Source organism: Heptranchias perlo, chromosome 15 (genome assembly GCF_035084215.1).
Source record: "Heptranchias perlo isolate sHepPer1 chromosome 15, sHepPer1.hap1, whole genome shotgun sequence".
Lineage (NCBI taxonomy): Eukaryota > Metazoa > Chordata > Chondrichthyes > Hexanchiformes > Hexanchidae > Heptranchias > Heptranchias perlo.
The window spans coordinates 6238743-6263798 of NC_090339.1; positions in this window are offsets into that span (position 1 = coordinate 6238743).

Consider the following 25056-nt stretch of genomic DNA (forward strand, 5'->3'; position numbering starts at 1 on the left):
ATAGATCCAAGTCTTTCTTTGGGTAAAATGTATAAACCTAAGAGGGATGTTGTCGCCTCATTTTGAGGTGCGGGGAGTGTGGGGGGTTGAGGAGTTGGCAGACACAGTCTGAGGAACAGCTCGCTGCTCTCTCACCACTTTTGTTGTCAGGTAAATTCCCCATTGCACCAACAACGACTTGCATTTATATAGACCCCTTAACATTGAAAAAATACCCCAAGGAGCCAGATCTTGTGCAGTATAATTTCTTCCATTAACAATTTCTAGATTTTTACCAGAGTTTTACTCACCACTAAAACGTGAGCACTACAGTTGTAACAGCAGCAAGAATGGATGATGTACTTGGGCAAATTTTCTACCATAACTGCATATTGTTTTGTTGATTGATTCACTACACGACACATTGCAATGACAGTAGATGATTTATTCACTGCTTAGTCAATTAGCCATTAAAATTAGTCAATAAGGAAATGGCTCTTCATGTTCATTTGGTGACTAATTTGCATAATTTGTCAACATCAAGCAGATTTTGCTTGTGCAAGACATTAAGCATCAGGTGCTCTGGTTCCACGTCTGCACCAGATGTCGGGAAATTCCAGCTCAGGCTATTTCAAGATCAACGGTTCAACAGCTGACTGAAAATTGGTCGACAAAGCATCAGTTACAGGTAAACAGGTTTCCCTCCCCTTCTGCTATTTTGTTGTAACCATTCACACATCCTCTGGGTCTCATCTGTATCTTTTGTGTCTCTAATTTCTTGCATCATTGTGTTCATTGAACTATACTTAATGTCACCTGCAAATTGTATAATCTGTATTGTGTAGGTTTGGAATGTGATATGACAACTGTATTGTAGATTGTAAACAATTTTACAACACCAAGTTATAGTCCAGCAATTTTATTTTAAATTCACAAGCTTTCGGAGACTTCCTCCTTCCTCAGGTAAATGTTTACCTGAGGAAGGAGGAAGTCTCCGAAAGCTTGTGAATTTAAAATAAAATTGCTGGACTATAACTTGGTGTTGTAAAATTGTTTACAATTGTCAACCCCAGTCCATCACCGGCATCTCCACATCACAACTGTATTGTATGTATTGCTGCAAATTTTATGAATAAAGTATATATATTTTTTAAATTTCTCGCATCATTGCCTCTTTTGTCTTGCCCCATCATCACTTCTGTCATTTAATCATCTTCTGTCCTCCACCTAATCACAAACCTTTCTTTGTTTTCTCCTTGCCCCTTTTCCCCTGGGTCTGTTCCTCCTTATAAGCTGTTCACCTGCAACATCTTCCGGTTCTCGACCTGAAACGTTAACCCTACCTTCCTCTCTCAACAGATGCTTCCTGACCTGTTGAGTGTTTCCAGCATTTTCTGTTTTTGTTTCAGATTCCCAGCATCTGCAGTATTTTTTTCAAATAGGATAAAATAAATTAGGTGTTAGCTGTGGCTCAGCGGTAGCACTCTCTCCTCCAAGTTAGAAGGTCTTGGGTTCAAGTCCCATTCCAGAGACTTGGAATCATATAAAGGTTACAGCATGGAAGGAGGACATTCGGCCCATCGAGTCCTCGCTGGCTCTATGCAAGGGCAATCCAGCTAATTCCTTTCCCCGTAGCCCTGCAATTTTTTTTCCTTTCAAGTACTTATCCAGTTCCCTTTTGAAGGCCATGATTGAATCTACCTCCACCATCCCTCCTGGCAGTGCATTCCAGATTCTAACCACTTGCTGTGTAAAAAAGTTTTTCCTCATGTCACCTTTGGTTCTTTTGCCAATCACCTTAAGTCTATGTCCTTTGGTTCTTGACCCTTCTGCCAATGGGAACAATTTCTCTCTATCTGCTCTGCCTAGACCTTTCATGATTTTGAATACCTCTATCAAATCTCCTCGCAACCATCTCTGTTCCAAAGAGAACAATCACAGCTTCTCCAGTCTATCCACATAACTAAAGTCCCTCATCAGTAGAATCATTCTAGTAAATCTCTTCTGCACCCTCTCTAAGGCCTTCACATTTTTTCTAAAGTGTGGTGCCCAGAACTGGACACAATACTCCAGTTGTGGCCGAACCAGTGTTTTATAAAGGTTCATCATTACTTCCATACTTTTGTACTCTATGTCTCTATTTATAAAGCCCTGGATCCCGTATGCTTTTTTAACCGCTTTCTCAACCTGCCCTGCCGCCTTCAATGATTTGTGCACATAAAACCCCAGATCTCTCCGTTCCTGTACTCCTTTTAGAATTGTGCCCTCTAGTTTATATTGCCTCTCCTCATTCTTCCTACCGAAATGTATCACTTCTGCACAACATACTGGCTGACACGATTTGGGCACAACATCCAGGCTGACACTCCCAGTGCAGCACTGAGGGAGTGTTGCACTTGGAGTGTCAGCCTGGATGTTGGAGGTACCATCTTTCACATGAGATGTTAAACCTCTGCCCTCTCAGGCGGACATAAAAGATCCCTTGGCACTATTTCGAAGAAGAGCAGGGGATTTCTCCCGAGTGTCCTGGCCAATATTTATTCCTCAACCAACATCACTAAAATGGATTATCTGTTCATTATCACATTGCTCTTTGTGGGAGCTTGCTGTGCACAATGGGCAGGACCTTGGCTGCAGCATCTCCTACATTACAACAGTGGCTCCACCTCAAAAGTACTTCATTGTAATGTGATTTGGGACATCCTGAGGACTTGAAAGGCGCTATATAAATGCAAATTCTTCCTTTTAAATAAAAAGATGGAATACTGAAGTAAGGAAATGCATCTAGTAGGATAGGCTGATCTGGAAGAAACATCTAATTATGCTGAATTACAAGTAGAAAAGAAATTGTTTTCCAATTCTATTAAGCAATCATTTTATGCTAATTAGGATTTAATCATCTTAAATAAATTGAATGGCAACGCACATTAGAGTCAAACCCATGCTTCACAACTATTCCAATATCGCTTAAGTATTATAACTACAGCGTAATAATGCAAGGGCAGCATGTCTCAGAACAAATGAAAATAAAAAAGCTGTCCATCCATAATACATGAGGCATTTTCATCCTTTAGATTGAAACAAACAGAATTTCACCAGACATCAAGGAAGTGTTCCTAATTTAAATAATCCTTTTTATATGAACTTACAAAGGCAACATTTAAATATTGAAAGTCAACACTGTACATCACCAATTTTATAGTTCTCTAATTTTTTTCGTTCTTGCTGACGAAAAGGAAAGGATGTCGCAAAGAACTTTGTGATATGTCATCAGGTTCAAGGTCAGAGGGGGGTCACTTCATGAATCAAACTTCCTGCGTTATATCCTATAGGAGACAAAAGACCCGTTCAGAGAATGTTCCAAATAAATTGATACATTGGATTGGGGTGTACAAAGTAGGACTCCAAGGATCAAGCTGTGTGTGGACTAATTGGTCATATTTTTCACACACAGAATAAAACTCACTGCATGAGCATCAAAAGGCAGCATTTTATATTACCCCGCACGTCTGCCCTGCAAATTCAATATAAAATTCTGTTTTTATATCTGTCAGCAGACCAGGTGATCATGTTAAAGTACCCGCTGAGGGGGAGAGAGAGAAGCATGGTTGGAGGAGAAATCGCACTATTTCTCATTGCTTTCCTCGAGGGCAAATGACACAATTGCAGATATCGCAGTGCTTTCCGTGTATTATAAGCAGAAAGATGCTGTCTTGCATTTTATACTGCATATTTCATCTTCCTGCTGTTCGCCTTGCAGGTTCAATTTTTATTTGGAGTTTAGATTTTCCAACCATGAGCGAGAACCAAAAGCACAGCACACTTGACACTGACAGTGCAGATGAGGGTCAGAGAATGTTCTTGGATTCCAAGTGGAAATAAACATGACAGTGATGAGACCTGGCCGGGAATTGATGAACCAAAAATATTTCAATGCTTTCCTCGAAAGGGTTATCAGCAGTAAGACCTGCACTATTACATCTGTATCATTAAAACCTCTCCCATCCTCAATCCCTCCCCCTCCCAAAAATAAAATTGTCCAAGTAAAAGCATCTTGGTTTTTCTGTAGTATCTGTTCTGGACGTTGCTGTTGTTTCATTTCACTATTGCTGTCTCTCAGTATAACAAGCCATTATTATCCTGTCTGACTCACTGTCAGCCTCAATATTCTCGAGAGGTCTAAAGACAGTAGAATTACATTTTCTTCTGTCTCTGATGATGATCAATTTGATGCAAACCAATTACCAGCCAGATTTAGCCAGTTACCAGCCAGATTTAACCAGTTACCAGCCAGATTTAGCCAGTTTACCAGCCAGATTTAACCAGTTACCAGCCAGATTTAGCCAGTTTACCAGCCAGATTTAACCATTTACTAGTCAGCTTTAGCCAGTTACCAGCCTGATTTAACCAGTTACCAGCCAGCTTTGCCTATAGACAGAAAGTGTATTATTCCACTAGCCTTGCCACTAGTTCACCTACTAGTGCAACTCAACTGACACACTGCAGGCTACAGACTACCATCTCCTTTCTGTCCTTGAAAATAATATTCCCTGATCATTTCACCTGTCAGTACTGTCAAATGATAGATTTCTTTGTGTTTGTGCTGGCCCAATTGGCAGCTCCCTCTGGTCTCGTAGGTCAGGGGACGGCCCAAGCCAAACTTTGCAATGTAAGGCCCGCCCTCTCATTTGGCTGGTTGCAGGCACTGGTAAAGCCTGTCTAATGATCTTGGCCTCCAGCACACTTGGCCAGGGATTGCAATGTAAGAACATAAGAGAACATAAGAACATAAGAAATTGGAGCAGGAGTAGGCCAATCGGCCCCTCGAGCCTGCTCCGCCATTCAATAAGATCATGGCTGATCTGATCCCAACCACCAATCTAAAGAACACAAGAAGTCGGAGCAGGACCCGGCCACATAGCCCCTGGGCCCTCTCCGCCACCCACAGGGCATTGACCGATCCGAACTCAGCTTCATGTCCAATTTCCTGCCCGCTCCCCATAACCCCTAATTCCCTTTACTTCTAGGAAACTGTCTATTTCTGTTTTAAATTTATCTAATGATGTAGCTTCCACAGCTTCCTGGGGCAGCAAATTCCACAGACCTACCACCCTCTGAGTGAAGAAGTTTCTCCTCATCTCAGTTTTGAAAGAGCAGCCCCTTATTCTAAGATTATGCCCCCTAGTTCTAGTTTCACCCATCTTTGGGAACATCCTTACTGCATCCACCCGATCAAGACCCTTCACAATCTTATATGTTTCAATAAGATCGCCTCTCATTCTTCTGAACTCCAATGAGTAGAGTCCCAATCTACTCAACCTCTCCTCATATGTCCGCCCCCTCATCCCCGGGATTAACCGAGTGAACCTTCTTTGTACTGCCTCGAGAGCAAGTATGTCTTTTCTTAAGTATGGAGACCAAAACTGTATGCAGTATTCCAGGTGCGGTCTCACCAATACCTTATATAACTGCAGCAATACCTCCTTGTTTTTATATTCTATCCCCCTAGCAATAAAAGCCAACATTCCGTTGGCTTTCTTGATCACCTGCTGCACCTGCATACCAACTTTTTGATTTTCTTGCACTAGGACCCCCAGATCCCTTTGTACTGCAGTACTTTCCAGTCTCTCGCCATTAAGAAAATAACTTGCTCTCTGATTTTTCCTGCCAAAGTGCATAACCTCACATTTTCCAATATTATATTGCATCTGCCAAATCTCCGCCCACTCACCCAGCCTGTCTATATCCCCTTGCAGGTTTTTTATGTCCTCCTCACTCTCTACTTTCCCTCCCATCTTTGTATCATCTGCAAATTTTGATATGTTGCACTCGGTCCCCTCCTCCAAATCGTTAATATAGATTGTAAAGAGTTGGGGACCCAGCACCGACCCCTGTGGAACACCACTGGTTACTGGTTGCCAGTCCGAAAATGAACCATTTATCCCAACTCTCTGCTTCCTGTTCGATAACCAATCCTCCACCCATGCCAGAATATTACCCCCAATCCCGTGATTTTTTATCTTAAGTAATAATCTTTTATGTGGCACCTTGTCGAATGCCTTCTGGAAGTCTAAATACACTATGTCCACTGGTTCCCCTTTATCCACCCTATACGTTATATCCTCGAAGAACTCAAGCAAATTTGTCAGACATGACTTCCCCTTCATAAAGCCATGCTGACTTTGTCCTATTAAATTATGCTTATCTAAATGTTCCGTTACTGTCTCCTTAATAATAGACTCCAAAATTTTACCCACCACAGATGTTAAGCTAACTGGCCTATAATTTCCAGCCTTCTGCCTACTACCCTTTTTAAATAACGGTGTTACATTAGCAGTTTTCCAATCTGCCGGGACCTCTCCTGAGTCCAGGGAATTTTGGAAAACTATCACCAAAGCATCCACAATCCCTACTGCCACTTCCCTCAAGACCCTAGGATGGAAGCCATCAGGTCCATGGGATTTATCCGCCTTGAGTCCCATTATTTTACTGAGTACCATCTCTTGAGTGATTTTAATCGTATTTAGCTCCTCCCCCCCCCCCCGAGAGTCCCCTGTTTGTCCAGTGTTGGGATATTCTTAGTGTCCTCTACTGTAAAGACTGAAACAAAATATTTGTTCAGCATTTTTGCCATCTCCATGTTTCCCACCATTAATTTCCCGGTCTCATCCTCTAAGGGACCTATGTTTGCCTTAGCCACCCTTTTTCTTTTTATATAACTATAGAAACTCTTGCTATCTGTTTTTATATTTTTTGCTAATTTCTTTTCATAATCTAACTTCCCTTTCTTAATCAATCCTTTAGTTACTTTTTGCTGTCTTTTGAAGAATTCCCAATCTTCTATCCTCCCACTAAGTTTGGCTACCTTATATGTCCTTGTTTTTAGTCGGATACTATCCTTGATTTCTTTACTTAGCCACGGATGGCTGTCATTTCTTTTACACCCTTTTTTCCTCAGTGGAATATATTTATTTTGAAAGTTGTAAAATAACTCCCTAAATGAACACCACTGCTCATGTATCGTCTTACCCTTTAATCTATTTTCCCAGTCCACTTTAATCAATTCCGCTCTCATACCATCATAGTCTCCTTTATTCAAGCTCAGTACGCTTGTTTGAGAATCAACCTTCTCACCCTCTAATTGGATATGGAATTCAACCATGTTGTGGTCGCTCGTTCCAAGGGGATCCTTAACTAGGACATTATTAATTAATCCTGACTCATTACACAGGACCAGGTCCAAGGTTGCCTGCCCCCTTGTAGGATCAGTTACATACTGCTCAAGAAATCCATCCCTGATGCACTCAATGAACTCGTCCTCAAGGCTGCTCTGCCCAATTTGATTTGTCCAGTTAATATGATAATTAAAATCCCCCATAATTATGGCTGTTCCCTTATTACATGCCCCGACTATCTCCTGATTAATACTTCTTCCAGCAGAGTTGCAACTATTAGGAGGCCTATATACTACGCCCACTAATGTTTTTTTTCCCTTATTATTCCTTATCTCCACCCAAACTGTTTCATTATCTTGATGCTTTGTCCCAATATCATTTCTCTGTATTACAGTGATTCTTTCCTTTATTAACATAGCCACCCCACCTCCCCTTCCTTCCTGCCTGTCCTTCCTGATTGTTAAATACCCTGGCATATTTAATTCCCAGTCGTTGTCACCCTGCAGCCATGTTTCTGTAATGGCCACAAGATCATACCCATACGTAGTTATTTGTGCCGTTAACTCGTCCATTTTATTACGAATGCTACGTGCATTCAGATAAAGAACTTTCAAATCTGTTTTGTGACGCTTAGTTCCTGCTTTTTCCTTTTTTAACACTTTACCTATTACTCCATACCTTCTGTCCCTTCCTGTTACGCTTTCCTCTCTCTCCCTGCTCAGGTTCCCAACCCCCTGCCACTTTAGTTTAAACCCTCCCCAACAGCACTAGCAAACACTCCTCCTAGGACAGCGGTCCCGGCCCTGCCCAGGTGCAGACCGTCCGGTTTGTACTGGTCCCACCTCCCCCAGAACCGTTTCCAGTGTCCCAGGAATTTGAATCCCTCCCCCTTGCACCATTCCTCTAGCCACGTATTCATTTGAAATATCCTCCTATTTCTACTCTGACTAGCACGTGGCACTGGCAGCAATCCTGAGATTACTACCTTTGAGGTCCTATTTTTTAATTTACCTCCTAACTCCCTATATTCTGCTTTTAGGACCTCATCCCCTTTTTTACCTATATCGTTGGTGCCTATGTGCACCACGACAGCTGGCTGTTCGCCCTCCCCCTCCAAAATGTTCTGTAGCCGCTCCGAGACATCCTTGATCCTTGCACCAGGGAGGCAACACACCATCCTGGAGTCTCGGTTGCGGCCGCAGAAACGCCTGTCTATTCCCCTTACAATTGAGTCCCCTATCACTATAGCTCTGCCACTCTTTTTCCTCCCAGCCTGTGCAGCAGAGCTACCCGTGGTGCCAGGAAGTTGGCTGCTGCTGCCTTCCCCTGATAAGTCATCCCCCCCAACAGCATCCAAAGTGGCATATCTGTTTGAGAGGGGGATGGACACAGGGGACCCCTGCACTACCTGCCTGCATCTCTTACTCTTCCTGGTGGTCACCCATTCACTTCCTGCCTGTATACCCTTTACCTGCGGTGTGACCAACTCGCTAAACGTGCTATCCACGAGTTTCTCTGCATCGCGGATGCTCCACAGTGAGTCCACCCGCAGCTCCAGCTCCGAGATACGATCGGTCAGTAGCTGCAGGTGGACGCACTTCCCGCACACATGGTCGGCAGGGACACTGGTAGTGTCCATGACTTCCCACATCTTGCAGGAGGAGCATATCACGGGTGCGAGGTCTGCTGCCATGACTTGCCTTAGCTGAGTTACCCCTTTTAAATTACGTTGAAATTAGAAAATGTTAACTATACTAGGGACCTAGGTTCACTAAAAAAAAAACCTATCTGCTATAAAACCTGCAGATCTTCCCTTTCTTATTACTTTACTTACAGTAAAATGGGAGTAGCTCTTAAAGGGCTGCTGCTCGCTATTAAAGGGGAAGTTGTGCTGGTGACTGAACAGTTACAGGATTGTCCACAAAGGCAGAGCAGAGACATGTAGGGAACATTGCTCCCTTTGATGCTGAAGAGTTGGAGATCCTGTTGGAAGGTGCCCGGAAGAGGGGGTATGAGTGCCAGAGTCAATGGTTGGTTGGGTGGGGTGCGGGAGGGTGGTGGTGCCATGATCCCCCCCAGCTATTTTGACTTTGGCTAACACGGCTTTGGAGGACCTGCCGCCATTTCGCTCCCAGGAATCTCTGTCACCTGTCTTCGGCCTCCAGATTCGGCCAGCAAGTCTGTGCTGTTCCCGGCTCAGCCTTCGGACCAGGTATGGCTGCGTTCCCCGGTTCCCAGTTTGGTTCCCTTCCTGCCAGGTCGGCAAAATATTGAATTCGCCACCCCCTCCCCCCCCCCCCCCACATCCTCCCTGTTGGCCAAACTTAGCTCCGCCACTTGAGGGTCCCCATCTGGGGCAGAAGTCGACCCACCAGTAAAAGCACAGGTAATCACCCAGCTCCCTCGTACCTGGCTGCAAATGAGGAAGAAGCACAGCAAAAGTAAATGATCTTCTCCATTTTCCTCACATGTCTGGTGGGATCCAGCAAGCAAGGTACAAACCTACGTTGGCAACTCTGGCCCCTATGGGAAGCACCATTTCAAACACTGCACTGAACTCCTTTTTGCGCACATTCTTTCATCGTACCTAAGCTGCGTGACGCACTTTGTTTAAAAAGTGAAGATGGTAGCGGAGGATCAGCAAACAGATGCTGAGATAACTAAGCTGATTCTGAGTTGGTCTTCTGTTGTTAGGGGGTTTCTTAGTGGGGTCAGCAGCCATGGATGTGGAGGATACCCTCATTCTCCTAAGCACCATCCAGGAAAGGCAGGCATCTGGTGAAAGCATCATGGCCGGTTTTGCTGAATAACAGCCAATGATGTGCATGACGAGGTTTGTGGTTAGATACCATCTGAACATCAATGAGGTTCAAGGTCTTCCTCTTCACAAAGGCTTGGAGTTCATACGATGCAAATCTTTGCACTCGAGGGAATCCTGCACGCGCTCAAAGCTGTGCGTCTTGTCCAGCAGATCTCTTCTTTCCACAGAAACAACTGTGAAAGTGTTGCCCCCTGCAAACGTAGCCTGGGCTGCGTCCCTGGTACACGTTTCCTGCAGTGGCTTGGAAGGATGCAGTAGCATGAAAGCTTGATGCTTTCTACAGGAAGAGCAGCTTCTGATCCAGAGCTTGGTTGTCTGCAGAGCAGTGGGCATAACTCTGTGGCAGTCTTGTGAAGTTTAGGCGCAGAAACCAGATTCCACCGACAAGTTCATGTGTAGATACCGTAGAGGTTATTGCACCCATATCTGTTTGGCTCCTATTGAACTCTACTTCCCCATTTGAATTTTGCAGCATATTCGGAACTTCCAAAAGGAAAACCCCATCGCACTTCTTTGTGAAGAGAAATGTTAAAGCAAACAGAAACCAAGAATAAAAAAAGTATTGATGATGGATGGGGGGAAAAAGCAATCAAGGAAATTTACAAAGCAAAGCCAACATTGGCTCCTGCTCCAGCAATGCCTCTAATTAAAAATTTTCATTCTTATGTTCAAATCCCTCCATGGCCTCCTATCTCTGTAACCTCCTCCAGCCCTACAACTCTCCAAGACCTCTGCGTTCCTTCAATTCTGGCCTCTTGCGCATCCCCGATTTCCTTCACTCCACCAATGGCGGCCGTGCCTTCAGCTGTCTCTGGAATTCCCTCATTAAACCTCTCCTCCTCTCTATCTCTCTCTTCTCCTTTAAGTCGCTCATTAAAACCTACCTCTTTGACCAGGCTTTTGGTCACCTGTCCTAATATCTCTTCATGTGGCCCGGTGTCAAATTTTGTCCTATGAAGCTCCTGTGAAGCTCCTTGGAACATTTTATTATGTTAAAGTTGCTATATAAATGCAAGTTGTTGTTGTTGTATTACAGCTAAGTAGATATAAAAATGCAACAACCCCTCCCCCCCACAAAAGATTAAAAACCTTATCTCATCCTTTTAAGAGGCCTGCTTGAGCACAGCAGCTTCTGTGGACTCCACTGCCCCCAGTTTTATAGGTGAGGTACACACTTTGGCCAGAGCTTAGTCTGAAGACGCAAGTCTTGGTAACGGACCGTATTTACAGCACTTTGCCTCAGGACGTTGCTTCAGGAGTTACTCTGGGCAATGTCCTAGGCCACACCATCTTTAGCTGCTTCATCAATAACCTTCCCTCTGTCATAAGGTCAGGAGTGTAGCTGTTCACTGATGATTGCACAGTGTTCAGCTCCATTGTCAATTCTTCCCATAATAAGACAGTCCATGCTACCCTATGGCAGGGCTAGGATTACTTCCAGGCTCGGGCTAACAAGTGGCAGGTAACCTCCATGCCACATAAGTGTCATGTGATGACCACCTCCAAAGGTCTAACCACTTCCTCCTGCTCTTCAACAGCACCATCATCACTGAATCATCCGCCATCAACATCCTGAGGGTCATCACTGACTAGAGGGTTAACTGCACTAACCATATCAACAGCCTGGGTACTACAAGTGCTGGACAAAGACTGGGTACTCCATGACGAGCAGTTCATCTGCTGACCCCTCAAAGCCTCTCCATCATCTACACAGCTCAAGGCAGGAGTGTGATGGAACATTGACAAGTTGCTGCAACAACAGTGTAGAAGACCCGACACAATCTAGGACAAAGCAGTCAGCTTGATTGGTGCCCCCTGGCGTACTATGGCTCCAAAATGTACTCTCTACAAGGTGCACTGCAGCAACTCTCCCAGCTTACGTTGACAATACCTCTCAACCCCATGGCCTCTAGAAGGACAAGAGCAGCATCGTCATGAGAGAACACCATCACCTCCAAGTCACATAACCATCCTCACTTCAGCTTATTCCTTCATCGTCACTCGATCAACATCCTGGAATTCCCTTTCTAACACCATTTTGTGATAAATGTTTTTTGCAGAAATCGACCAGGAAACCGTTAGGTCCCAGATCCTGAGCAGACTGTACTATTTTAACCGCAACCCCTATTCTCATGGCCAATCGCAACAAGCCCTTCTACCTCCAAATTGCTCAGCTGAAAGATCAAGTGATCAAAGAACTGGTTAGAGATTTCTGCTTTAGATGTTGAGCACAGACTCTTATCTCTGACAGACATAGCTTGGCGTAGCTCAGTAATAAAGACCAACTAGTATTGATAGGCTGTCATGTTACATTAGGGATTTCTTTCATTTTGAACAATGGTTGAATTAAGGATAATCCTAATATCCGGGCACCAGTACTTTGATTTATGAGGAGATAACTGAAGTCTGTTCTCCATTTATACACCAGTTGTGTTCTAATGTCTTCTTCACATTTCAAAGCATTCAGTCGGATAAAGTTTTCTCCAGGTATTTAGCTTTTGTTGTAGCATTAAGTAAATGCATTTCCATGGCTGCAACCCAGATTCAACCAATTGAAATGAAGAAACACGCCTTTAAACATCCTTAAATGCATCTCTGCATACACAAAATATACAGTCACATTCAAACGGTTGCATTTAGTAGTATATCATAGAATCATACAGCACAGAAGGAGGCCATTTGGCCCATCGTGCCGGTGCCGGCTCTCCTGCTCTTTCCCCATAGCCCTGCAAATTTTTCCATTTCAAGTATATATCCAACTCCCTTTGAAAGATTTTATTGAATCTGCTTCCACCACCTATTCAGGCAATGCATTCCAGATCATAACTTGCTGCGTAAAATAATTTCTCCTTATCTACCCCCTGGCTTTTTGGCCAATTATTTTAAATCCATGTCCTCTGGTTAGCAACCCTCTTGCCAGTGGAATCAGTTTCTCCCTATCTTCTCTATCAAAACCCCAAATAATTTTGAACACCTCCATTAAATCTCCCCTTAACCCTCTCTGCTCTAAAGGAGAACAATCCCAGCTTCTCCAGTCTCTCCAGGTAACTGAAATCCCTCATCCCTGGTACTATTCTGGTAAATCTCCTCTGCACCCTCTCTAATGTCCTTTCTTATGTGTGATGCCCAGAATTGGACGCAATACTCGAGCTGACCTGTAACCAGTGATCTTTAAAGGTTTAGCATAACTTCCTTGCTTTTGTACTCTATGCTTCTATTTATAAAGCCAAGGATCCCATCTGCATTTTAACAGCTTTATCAACTTGTCCTGCCACCTTCAATGATTTGTGTTTCTCTGTTCCTGCACCCCCAATAAAATTGTATCATTTAGTTTATATTGCCTCTTGTCACTTTTCCTTCCAAAATGCATCACTTCACTCTTTTCAGCATTAAATTTCATCTGCCATGTGTCTGCCCATTTTACCAGTCTGTCTATGTCCTCCTGAAGTCTGCTACTATCCTCCTCACTGCTACTTTTCCAAGCTTTGTGTCGTCTGCAAACTTTGAAATTTTGCCCTATATACCCAAGTCAAGGTCATTAATATATATCAAAAAAGAGCAGTGGTCCTAACACCGACCCCTGGGGGACACCATTGCATACTTCCCTCCAGTCCAAAACACCAACCATTCACCACCAGTCTGCTTTCTGTCTCATAGCCAATTTTGTACCCTCGCTGCCACTGCCCCTTTAATCCCATGAGCTTCAATTTTGCTAACATTTTATATTTAAAATATAAAAAAAATTAGTAACATAAATTAAAGAGAGAGAGAGAACTTGCATATATATAGTGCCTTTCATGACCTCAGGATGTCCCAAAGTGTTTGCAACCAATGAAGTAATTTTGAAGCGCAGTCACTGTTGTAATGTAGGAAAGATGGCAGCCAATTTGCACACAGCAAGCTCCCACAAACAGCAATGAGATAATGACCAGATCATCTGTTTTTAGTGATGTTGGTTGAGGGATAAATGTTGGCCAGGACACCGGGGAGAACTCCCCTGCTCTTCTTTGAAATAGTGCCATGGGATCTGTTATGTCCACCTCAGAGGGCAGAGGGGGCCTCGGTTTAACATCTCATCCGAAAGACAGTATAGCTCTCCCTGCACTGAAAATAGATTCATGTTAAATAAAGTAAAACAGGGAACATATACATAGCTCCAATTCTTAAATTACAAACCATAAATTGAACATCTAACATTTATAGACTTATTTGCTTTTAAACACTCAATAGGATTGATCTGTGTAAGGCCCAGCCCAGCGTGTTGAGGCTCACTGGCAGTTAGCTCAAAACAAAAATATCCCAGGTTCACTGTCTACAATCTATTCATCCATTACTTTCCAAAATGTGACTGCTGTGTGCAAATTAATAGATGGAACATCGCAGGCAACGCGCCCATGATCTTCCAATATGTCCGGAGGCATTGCAAAATTCACCTTAATATCAGGCTAATATCTGAAATAAAGATTTCCTTTATTACATAAGAACATAAAAACATAAGAAATAGGAGCAGGAGTAGGCCATGCGGCCCCTCGAGCCTGCTCCACCATTCAATCAGATCATGGCTGATCTTCAACATCAACTCCACTTTCCTGCCCGATCCCCATATCCCTTGATTCCCCTAAAGTCCAAAAATCTATCGATCTCAACGACTGAGCATCTATAACCCTCCTTATAAAAGATGGGTCACTACTGGGAAATCCTGGGTTTAGAACCTGCGCCCTGTCTATCCAGGCCACTGTGGGTCGGAGCCATGCCAACATAGACTAATGCCTCTGGATGAAACATTCTAAAGCTTCACAGAAACTGAGACTTCAGCCCTAGTGCTGTTAATCCAGTATTGATTCTCTTGATCCAGTAGGACTCTGGAGTATTCTTTGCAGAACACTTATAAGTGCAGCATTGGAATCAGTAAGTTTATTCTGGCTTGTCTATTCACTGTTGCGTGAGGTACAAGCCATTGTTAAACAGCTGTCAGTTCCAGGATATTTTCCAAATCAAAATGGTTCAGTTGACAATGTAATTGGTTTTCTACCGAGAACTGATTCTGATCTCTGTCGCGTTACAAAGATCCGTAATGAAAGCTGCAGTCACAGAGAGTTGTAGAAATGGACTCCCCCCACCTCCTCCCGCAGCATCTTAACAGGCAAGCTGCTATACACGTGGAAACCACAAGGATTTGGGATCGATATGAGCAACATTTACCTTTAGCTCACTAAATTGATTGAATACATTAAAACTGAAAGCAGTTTAAAAGGGTTTTCACAGTAGCATTGTGAATCAGTACAAGAAGTCATCATCATCACATTTAGTTTGTATTTAGATGAGACCAAATAAAACATCTGTGAGAAATTCATATTGATTTTTAAGGTGTCAGCTTTGGCTCAGTGGTAGTGTTTTTTTCTCTGAGTCAGGAGGTTATTGGTTCAAGACCCACTCCAGGGACTTGACCACATCATTTAGGCTGACACTCCAGTACAGTACTGAGGGAATGCTGCATTGTCTGGGGTGCCGTCTTTTGGATGAGACGTCTGCCCTCTTAAGTGGATGTAAATGATCCCATGGCACTAATTGACGAAGAGCAGAGGAGCTGGAGAGCTCTTGGTGGCCTGGCTAATATTTATCCCTCAATCAACATCACTATAAAATAGGTTATCTGGTCATTATCTCATTGGTGTTTGTGGATCTTGCTGTGCGCAAATTGGCTGGCACATCTCCTACATTACAACAATGACAGCACTTCAAAAGTACTTTGTTGCTGTAAAGCACTTTGGCCATCCTGGCATTGTGAAAGGTGTTGTGTAAATGCAAGTTCTCTCTTTTCCCTTTCTCCCTCTCTCTTTTCTCTCTCTTTTTTCTCTCTTTCTCTTTCTTTCTCTCTCTCTCTCTCTCTCTCTCTCTCTCACTTTCTCTCGTTTTCTTTCTACCTCTCTCTTTCTCCCTCTCTTGCTCTATTTCTCTTTCTCATGTAATGTGTATGTATACACACACACACACACACACGATATTTCACAGTGTATATTTGTGGTTCCAAGTGTCAGCCTTGGATCAGTTGGCAGCACTTTCACATCTGAGTCAGGGGACTGTCGGTTTAAGTCTCACTCCAAAACTTGAGCACAGACCCAGCCTGACACTTCAGTGCAGTACTGAGGGAGTGCAGCATTTCTGTCCTTTGGCTGAGACTTAAAACGAGGCCCCATGGCATTATTCAAAGATGAGCAGGGAGTTCTCCCAGTGCACTGTGGGCTAACATTTATCGCATAACCAACGCAACCAAAAACAGATCAATTGGCCATTTACCTCATCGCTGTTTGTGGGATCTTGCTGTGTGCAAATTGACCGTCACATTTACCTACAAAACAGTGACAACATTTCAAAAGAGTAATTCATTGTCTTTGGAACACTTTGGGACATCCTGAGGATGTGAAAAGTGCCATATAAATGCAAATTCTTTCTTTGTTTCTCTCTATCTCTTTGTGTGTTTTCTTTTCTATCTGTGTGTGTTTGTGGTTCTCTTTATCTCTGAGGGAACCTATAGCTTTTCTGTCTATCACTGTGGCTGAAAGCCCCATAATATTTATTTTTGCCACTTTCTCTTCCTCTCCCTGTGCCTCTGTCCCTATTTGCTTCCCTCTCACCCTATCTTCCTCTTCTCTCTCTTGCTCATCGCCTTTCCTCACCCTGTCCTTGTGTTGTTTAATCATAATTCCTACATGAGCTGTTCTATCTTTGCTCCGTATTAAACACAATGTTAAAATATATCTATATTCTTAATCTGATACTTCCAGTAGTGATGCTGCTCCATCGGTTTTGGTGGCAACAATACCCACAATCCTCTGAGCCCCAAGAAACTGCTCCATCCTGTCACAGGGATTCGCCAGTGAGCACGTGAACTTTCAGTGAGCAACTAGAAATAAAGGTCAGAAGGGCCTCGTACTGTTAGCTGACTGAAGGATGAAACTTTTAAATAATAAATCTTTTTATTTTTGCGACAAGTACAACACCAGAATGTAAACACCGGGGATGGAATATCCGCAGCACGGGGCAGAAGGGGGGCGGGGGGGACCTCCCAATCTCCCATTGCTGGAACTTTGGTGGATGATCAGTGGAAGTCACTGATCTGGACTGCACTGCCTGAAAGGGAGGTGGAAACAGATTCAAAAGCATTTCAAAAAGGAATTGGATAAATACTTGAAAAGGAAAAATTTGCAGGGCTTTGGGGAAAGAGCGGGGGAGTGGGTCTAATTGGATAGCTCTTTTCAAAGAGCCAGCACAGGCACGATGGGCTGAGTGGCCTCCTTCTATACTGTATCATTCTATGATTGTATGAAATGCTGGTTTTTTTCGGGGTTTCCTTTGATCTTTTGCTGAAGTTACTGGGGCGGGGGGAGACCGGAGAACTCTCACCGAAATTCTGCTCCCAGATTCTTAATTTTCCGCCTTTTTTTCCCTCTGCCATGGAGAATAATGGTAACAACCTCCCCCCTCCCACTGGCCTAACTTTTAACGCAGTGGTTTTCATGACCTTTTATCATCTGCTCTGCATCCCTTCTAAAGGCGTCAGTCTCCTTGTTCTGAACTTATGCCAATGCAGACTCTGTCCGTTGCTGCTATATTCCTATCATAATTACATCCCTGCAGATACTGCACTCAGTTCAGGTCAGGATGATTATCTGGAGGCCTTTAGTCAGGGCTGCTCTGTGCCAGCTGGAGGTATTAAAATACCAGCCTGGCCCAAATGTTGACATTTTCTCTTTGGCATATATTAGCATCTGGCTGCAGACCAATTCTCAATCTGAAAAATTGGAATGGAAGGGATGGGATGAACTATTGCAGATTACTTTTTATTAATAAGAGCACCAGTTAATGTTCATACCCACACATGGGGTTAGATCTTGACTCTGTGTGATACTGCCAAATGGGTGACAGCAAGTCAGCAGCCTGTTTCACAGCTCTCCACATTGAAGGCAATGGAAATAAAAATTGAAAGAGATGTAAAAGGGGGCTACCGACTCGCCAGCACCCATTTTACACTATCGCACAGTCAAGATCTACCCCATAGTGAGTGATCTGGGCAACAACAACAACTCACCTTTATGCAGTGCCTTTGACATAGAAAAATGTCCCAAGGTGCTTCACTGATGAGTAAGTGGCGATTTTAACTCGACCTGCCCTCTAAAAACCGGGCGGTTAAAATCACCCCGTGGGACTCACCCGCTGAACTCCGGCTCTCTTCCCGCAGGCTGTGAGCAGGTGAGAAGGACACACCCTAACTCCAACCATAAACCGGCGGCAGATCGGACTTCGATGATGTCATCGGGGCCAGGCTATTATTTTAACCATGGGCCTGAGCAGGGGAATTGGTTGTCGCTTTCTCGCCAGGTCATGGGATGGGGAGCTGGAGCCAGAGAAGGCCCAAACAGTTAAATGTTTATTACTGTTTTTTGCCTTTCCTTGTGGGGCCAGGATGAGCAGGATTGTCCCTTCAGGCCCCGCAAGGAAAGTTTCGGCCTCCCCTACCCACCCCCCCAACTCCGACCCCCACCTCGGTTGCGAGGTCCTCCTGAAACCCCCTCCCTAAGATTTACATAAGTGCTGGGTGTTCATTTGAATCTAGAAGCTTCTTTGTTTGAAGGAATAATTTGACTTGTAAAGTGAAAATTCAGGCTGCCTTCTATGTGAAGTTCTATAAGGTGCTGGCGTCTGTTGGTATTGTCAATATTAGATTTTTTTTGTAAGGAATCATATTAAAGCTTATCGGCAGTACTAAGTTATCATTTCCTCTCTAAGTGCTAATTTAAGTATATAAAAACAGATGGCTATTAACTGCAAGTCTAAATTTATAGGACCTCTAATAATGCTGCAATTCACAAGCAAACCAGCTCCCCTTGTAAATGCTGCTAACTTATTATCTTTCAAGCTGTAATGTCTTCACAAATAAAGATGATTAGAATAGAATCGAAAGAGAGGATTTTACATCATCTTTATTACAGGAGAACATTGAAATAATCGTTTCCAATAATGTTATGTCTCCTAAACGTTATAAACTTATCAAACTCAGGAAAAGTTGCGAATCAGTTTTTATACATCTTACATGTGCTTTTTAAACAGCTACAACAGGACTCATCGGGAACCAGGTCACACACAGAGCCAGTCACTAATCTTAATACAGTTTGGTGAAGGAAATGGCATAATGTTGTACTTGAAGGAAAACGCAGCCAGGTTAACTTTTCCTCGTCTGTATAATATCGAATCCTTACTCTGTCGCAGACAATAGATGAGTTGTCTTGGCTGCTAGTACAATGCATGAAGTCACTCACCCAACATGATGTGGTGGCTCAGTGGTAGCACTCTGGCCTCTAAGTCAGAGTTTGTGGGTTCAACTACCACTTGAGATTAGATAAATCCAAAAAATAATTGAAAAGGCTAACAGACTGTTGGCCTTTATCTCAAGGGGGCTGGAATACAAAGTAGTGGCAGTTATGTTACAGTTACATAATGCTCTGGTTTGAGTACTGTGTTTAGTTCTGGGCATTGTACCTCAGGAAGGATATATTGTCCTTGGGGTGAGTGTGACACAGATTCACCAGAATGATACTGGGGTTAAATTATGAGGACAGGTTGCAAAGACTAGGCTTATATTTCCTTGAGTATAGAAGATTAATGAGTGATTTAATTGAGGCATTTAAGATGATTCTAGGGTAAATAGAGGAAATCTATTTCCTTTTGGGGTGGGGGCAGTCCAGAACAAGGGGGCATAACCTTAAAATTAGAGCTAGGCCGCTCAGGAGTAATGTCAGGAAGCACTTCTTCACACAAAGGGTAGTGGAAATCTGGAACTCTCTCCCCCAAAAAGCTGTTGATGCTGGGGGTGAATTGAAAATTTCAAAACTGAGATAGATAGATTTTTGTTGGGTAAGGGTATTAAAGAATATGGAACCAAGGCGGGTAACTGGAGTTAAGATACAGATCAGCCATGATCTAATTGAATGGTGGAACAGGCTCAAAGGGCTGAAGGGCCTACTCCTGTTCCTATGTATTTTCCAGAGTGTTGAGCACATAACCCTGGATGACACTCCAGTGCAGTACTGCGGAAGTGCTGTGCCGCCTTTCAGATGAGACAATAAACCAAGGCCACGTCTGCCCTCTCAGGTGGGTGTAAAGGATCCAATGGCACTATATGAAGAAGATTAGGGCAGTTCTCCCTGCTGTCCTGGCCAATATTTATCCCTCAACCAATGCTCAAAACAGATGACCTGGTCATTTATTTCATTGCTGTTTATGGAAGCTTGCAAATTGGCTGCTGCATTTCCTACATTACAACATTACCTACCTACCCACACTACCTACATCACACTTCAAAAAAGTACTTCATTGGTTGTAAAACGCTTTGGGATGTCCTGAGGTGGTGAAAGATGCTATATATAAATGCAAGTCTTTCTTTCTATTTGATGTGGAAAAATCGGCCCCGATATTTATGGGGAGGCGGGGAGGGAGCGGGGGCTAGGTGAGGTGTAAACCCAGAAATATGGGTTTCCCGGAGATCCGACCGAATTTAACAGCAGGATCTGATTTAAATTTTTTGGCACTGTTTCCTGTCCGCAGTCAGCCAGATTGAGAGGCTGACTGGCTGTCGGGTGGGAAGGCCTGCAGCATCAGGCCGCAACCAGGGAGCGGAGTGGAGGGAGGGAGAGGACATCGGGGTGGGGGAGAGGGGGAGGGGGCGATGGAGGAAATCGTAGGGGGAGATCGCAGGCCGTGAGTAAATCGGGGGGGGGGGGGCTCCAAACACGGGGGTGGGGGGGCAGGCGGCTCCAAACACGGGGGTCCAATTGTGGGGGTCCGAACATGGGGGTCCGATCACGGGGGTCAATCATGGGGGTCCGTTCGCAGGGGTCCATTCGCAGGGGTGGGTCCGTTCGGGGGGTCGGATCGCGGGGGACCAATTGTGGGGGTCCAAACATTGCGATTTAATCATGGGAGTCCAATCGCGGGGGTCCAAACACGAGGGGGTCCTTTCACGGGGTCCGATCGCGGGGGTCCAATCGCACGGGGCCGGGGGTCTGAACATGGGGGCCCGGAATCGAGGGTCCAATCGTGGGGTTCCAATTGCAGGTTTCCAAACACGGGAGTCCATTCGTAGGGGTCTGTTTACAGGGGCTCTGGACACGGGCTTCCAAACGTCAGGGTATGATCACGGGGTTGTGTTCACGGGGTTCCAATTGTGGGGGGTCCAATCACACAGTGGGGTGTTACACCCCTGATCAAAAAAGGGGAGAGGGATAAACCCGGCAATTACAGGCCAGTCAGCCTAATGTCACTGGTGGGGAAACTTATAGACAATAATCCGAGACAAAATAAATTGATACTTGGAAAAGTATGGACTGATAAATGAAAGTCAGCACGGGTTTGTTCAAGAAAAAACATGTTTGACGAGCTTGATTGAGTTCTTTGATGAGATAACGGAGAGGGCTGATGAGGGTAGTGTGGTTGATGTTGTGTACATGGACTTTCAAAAGGCATTTGATAAAGTACCACATAATAGACTTGTTAGTGAAATTAAAGCCCATGGGATTAAAGGGACAGTGACAGCATGGAGACAAAATTGGCTAGGGGACGGAAAGCAGAGAGTAGTGGTGAACGGTTGTTATTCAGACTGGAGGGAAGTATACAGTGGTGTCCCCCAGGGATCAGTATTAGGACCACTGCTCTTTTTGGTATATATTAATGACCTAGATTTGGATATAGAGGGTATAATTTCAAAGTTTACAGATGACACAAAACTCGGAAATGTAGTAAACAATGTGGAGGATAGTAATAGACTTCAAGAGGACATTTACAGACCGGTGAATTGGGCAGACACATGGCAGATGAAATGTAACACAAAGAAGTGAGACTTTTTTCCCTGGAGAGTAGGAGGTTTAGGGGTGATCTTATAGAAGTCTATAAAATAATGAGGGGCATAGATAAGGTAGATAGTCAAAATCTTTTCCCAAAGGTAGGGGAGTCTATAACGAGGGGGCATAGATTTAAGGTGAGAGGGGAGAGATACAAAAGGGTCCCGAGGGGCAATTTTTTCACTCAAAGGGTGGTGAGTGTCTGGAACGAGCTGCCAGAGGCAGTAGTAGAGGCGGGTACAATTTTGTCTTTTAAAAAGCATTTGGACAGTTACATGGGTAAGATGGGTATAGAGGGATATGGGCCAAGTGCAGGAAATTGGGACTAGCTTAGTGGTATAAACTGGGCGACATGGACATGTTGGGCCGAAGGGCCTGTTTCCATGTTGTAAACTTCTAAGTGATGCACTTTGGTAGGAAGAATGAGGAGAGGCAATATAAACCAAATGGTACAATTTAAAGGGGATACAGGAACTGAGAGACCTGGGGGTGTATGTACACAAATCTTTGAAGGTGGCAGGACAAGTTAAGAAGGCTGTTAAAAAAGCATATGGGATCCTGGGCTTTATTAATAGAGACATACGGCTCGATTTTCCCGGCAAATTGCGGGTGCGTTGGGGGGCGGGGAGGCTCTGAAAAACAGGGAAATCCCGCTTGGGTTTGGAGCCTGGCTGCAACCTGCAGACTTCCGGGTTCCCCATTGACGCGCCTGTGTGCGCACCTCCTGAATGCGGAAGTCCCACCGGCAATTAAAGCCAGCGGGATGATACTTTACACAGTTGTTCAGGTACTTTAAATACTTGAGGTACTTAATTTTCTCCAGATTTTGTCAGGGGTGTGATTGTGAAGCATCCTCACCGTGTTTCCTGTGCTGTGGGAAACACTCCATGTTGCACCAGATGTGTTTCAGCCAGCAGCCAGTGGGAGATTCAGATGCTTAATTGGCAGATGGGGAGAAAAGGTCACTTATTGCAGCAGGACACTCAGTTATTTCAGACAAAGTTTTGGCTGCAAGATCTTCGTGTTTGGATTGAAAATTCTTACTTTCCACTCAAAATTCTGCTGTTAAAAAATATTTAACTACTTTGTAGACCCCCTCAAATTCACACCGTCAGGATGGGGGATGCCATGGCTGCATTCACCATTACATCTGAGGACGAGCAACATCACAGCCTCCCTAGTCATGGCATCCACTCTGCCACGTGGAGCTCCACAACACAATGCTGTGCCACAGGCACCTGCACAAGAGCATGAAGGGCAACAACAGAGAGCAACGTCGCAGGAGGCACTACCCTCGCCACAGGGTCTACTGACCGAGGCTCAGCTTCCGGGACCTCTCTGAGAAGCAGTGCATACGGAGGCTCAGAGTCAGTCGCCAGGTATTCGCGGACATCTGCAGCCTCCTTCATGCCGAGCTGCTCCCGGCTGGGCCGAGCAGCATCTCTTTACCCGTCACTGTCAAAGTCACCACTGCCCTCAACTTCTTCGCTTCTGGATCATTCCCGGGTGCAATGGGGGACATCGCCAGGATCTCTCACTCATCTGTACACAAGTGCATAAGGCAGGTCACTGATGGCTTGTTCAGCAGGGCCTCGCAGTAGGTCAACTTCCCCATTGAAGACCTCAGCCAGACGGAGAGGGCAGTGGGATTCCACGCTGTGACTGGCTTCCCACGGGTGCAGGGTGCAATTGATTGCACCCATATAGCAATACGAGCACCTCCACACGAGCCAGGACTGTTCATCATCAGGAAGGGCTATCACTCCATCAACACTCAGCTCGTTTGTGACCATTACAAGAGATTCCTTCACGTGTGCGCCAGATACCCTGGCAGCTGCCATGATTCCTTCATCCTCCAGGACTCCAACATCCCGCCCCTCTTCCACGCACCGAACACCCTTAAGGGCTGGCTCCTCAGGGACAAGGGATACCCCCTGCACACATGGCTCATGACACCTCTGAGGCATCTCATCACTGAGCAACAGCATCGATATAACAACAGCCACATCACCACCAGGTCTACAATAGAGCATGCTATAGGGCTGCTCAAGATGCAATTTGGATGCCTTGATTGCTCTGGGGGAGCACTTCAATACGCACCAGACAGAGTGGGACGCATTATAGTCGTATATTGTGCCCTGCACATCAAGGCACAACGCAGAGGGGTGCCACTTGAGGAGGCCTCATCCACATCTGCCATCCACATTAAGGAGAAGGAGGCGGAGGAGGATGAGAGGGTGGAGAAGCAGGAGCAACCCATGGGCAGGGCAGTGGCTCACCTGTCTGCTCGTGAGGCCAGGGAGTCACTGATATGTGAACGGTTCTTCTAACATCAGACACTGTGAAGAGTCCAATCCTCACACCACCGGACAGAGCAGTGGCATCAAGTGTCACCGTTCATGGTGAACCTCATGAAAGGGCCCTATTACAGAACCAGTCAAGAATGGCCAAGATGTGGCAGTAGTGGTGACAATAATAATATTTAATGTGAGTTTAACAAAAACCTAATATAAATAAAAAACATGACCAACCGTCAAACACCCTTGTGCATCCCCTTTGTGCTCACAAAACCTTCGCCTTTCACCTCCGACTACTTCTACGTGGTGCATCCCCTGTGGCTGCAGCAGAGGTCGTGGCAGGTTGCTCTTGTTCATTCCCTGGCCGATTAGATGCTTTGGGCCGATGCCCTCTGGATTTTGGTGCTCGTGAGGACCCCTCCAAAGGCTGCTTCACCTGCACCTGTGCAAGGGCAGACTCGGCCACCTGGAGACGAGGCAGCATTGCGGGTCCTGGTCGAGAAGGGGGCAACGGGGGAGGCATTGGGGCACTTCAAGTGGCATCCCCACTTCCATGTCCCCTTGCGCCATCATCCCTCCACTGGTCCAGGCCCACATCACTCCTACCACTCTGTTGGACAACAGTTTGGAGAACATGTATGAAGCCTTGTAAGGCCAGTACTAGTGGCTGATTAAGGCGGCAGAATGTTGTTCACTGTGAGTCTGAATGGCCGTTGTCAGGGTCTGAATGGACTCATTTGTGAGCCGTGCTTGAAACTCAATGGTGGCTAGCCTTCTCTCCATCGCAGACATTCCCGCACTTACCCGTGACAGTATCTCAGAGAGTTGCTCATGTTCCTGTGACACTATCTCAGAGATGCCCTCACGTCCCTGTGACAATGTCTCAGGGA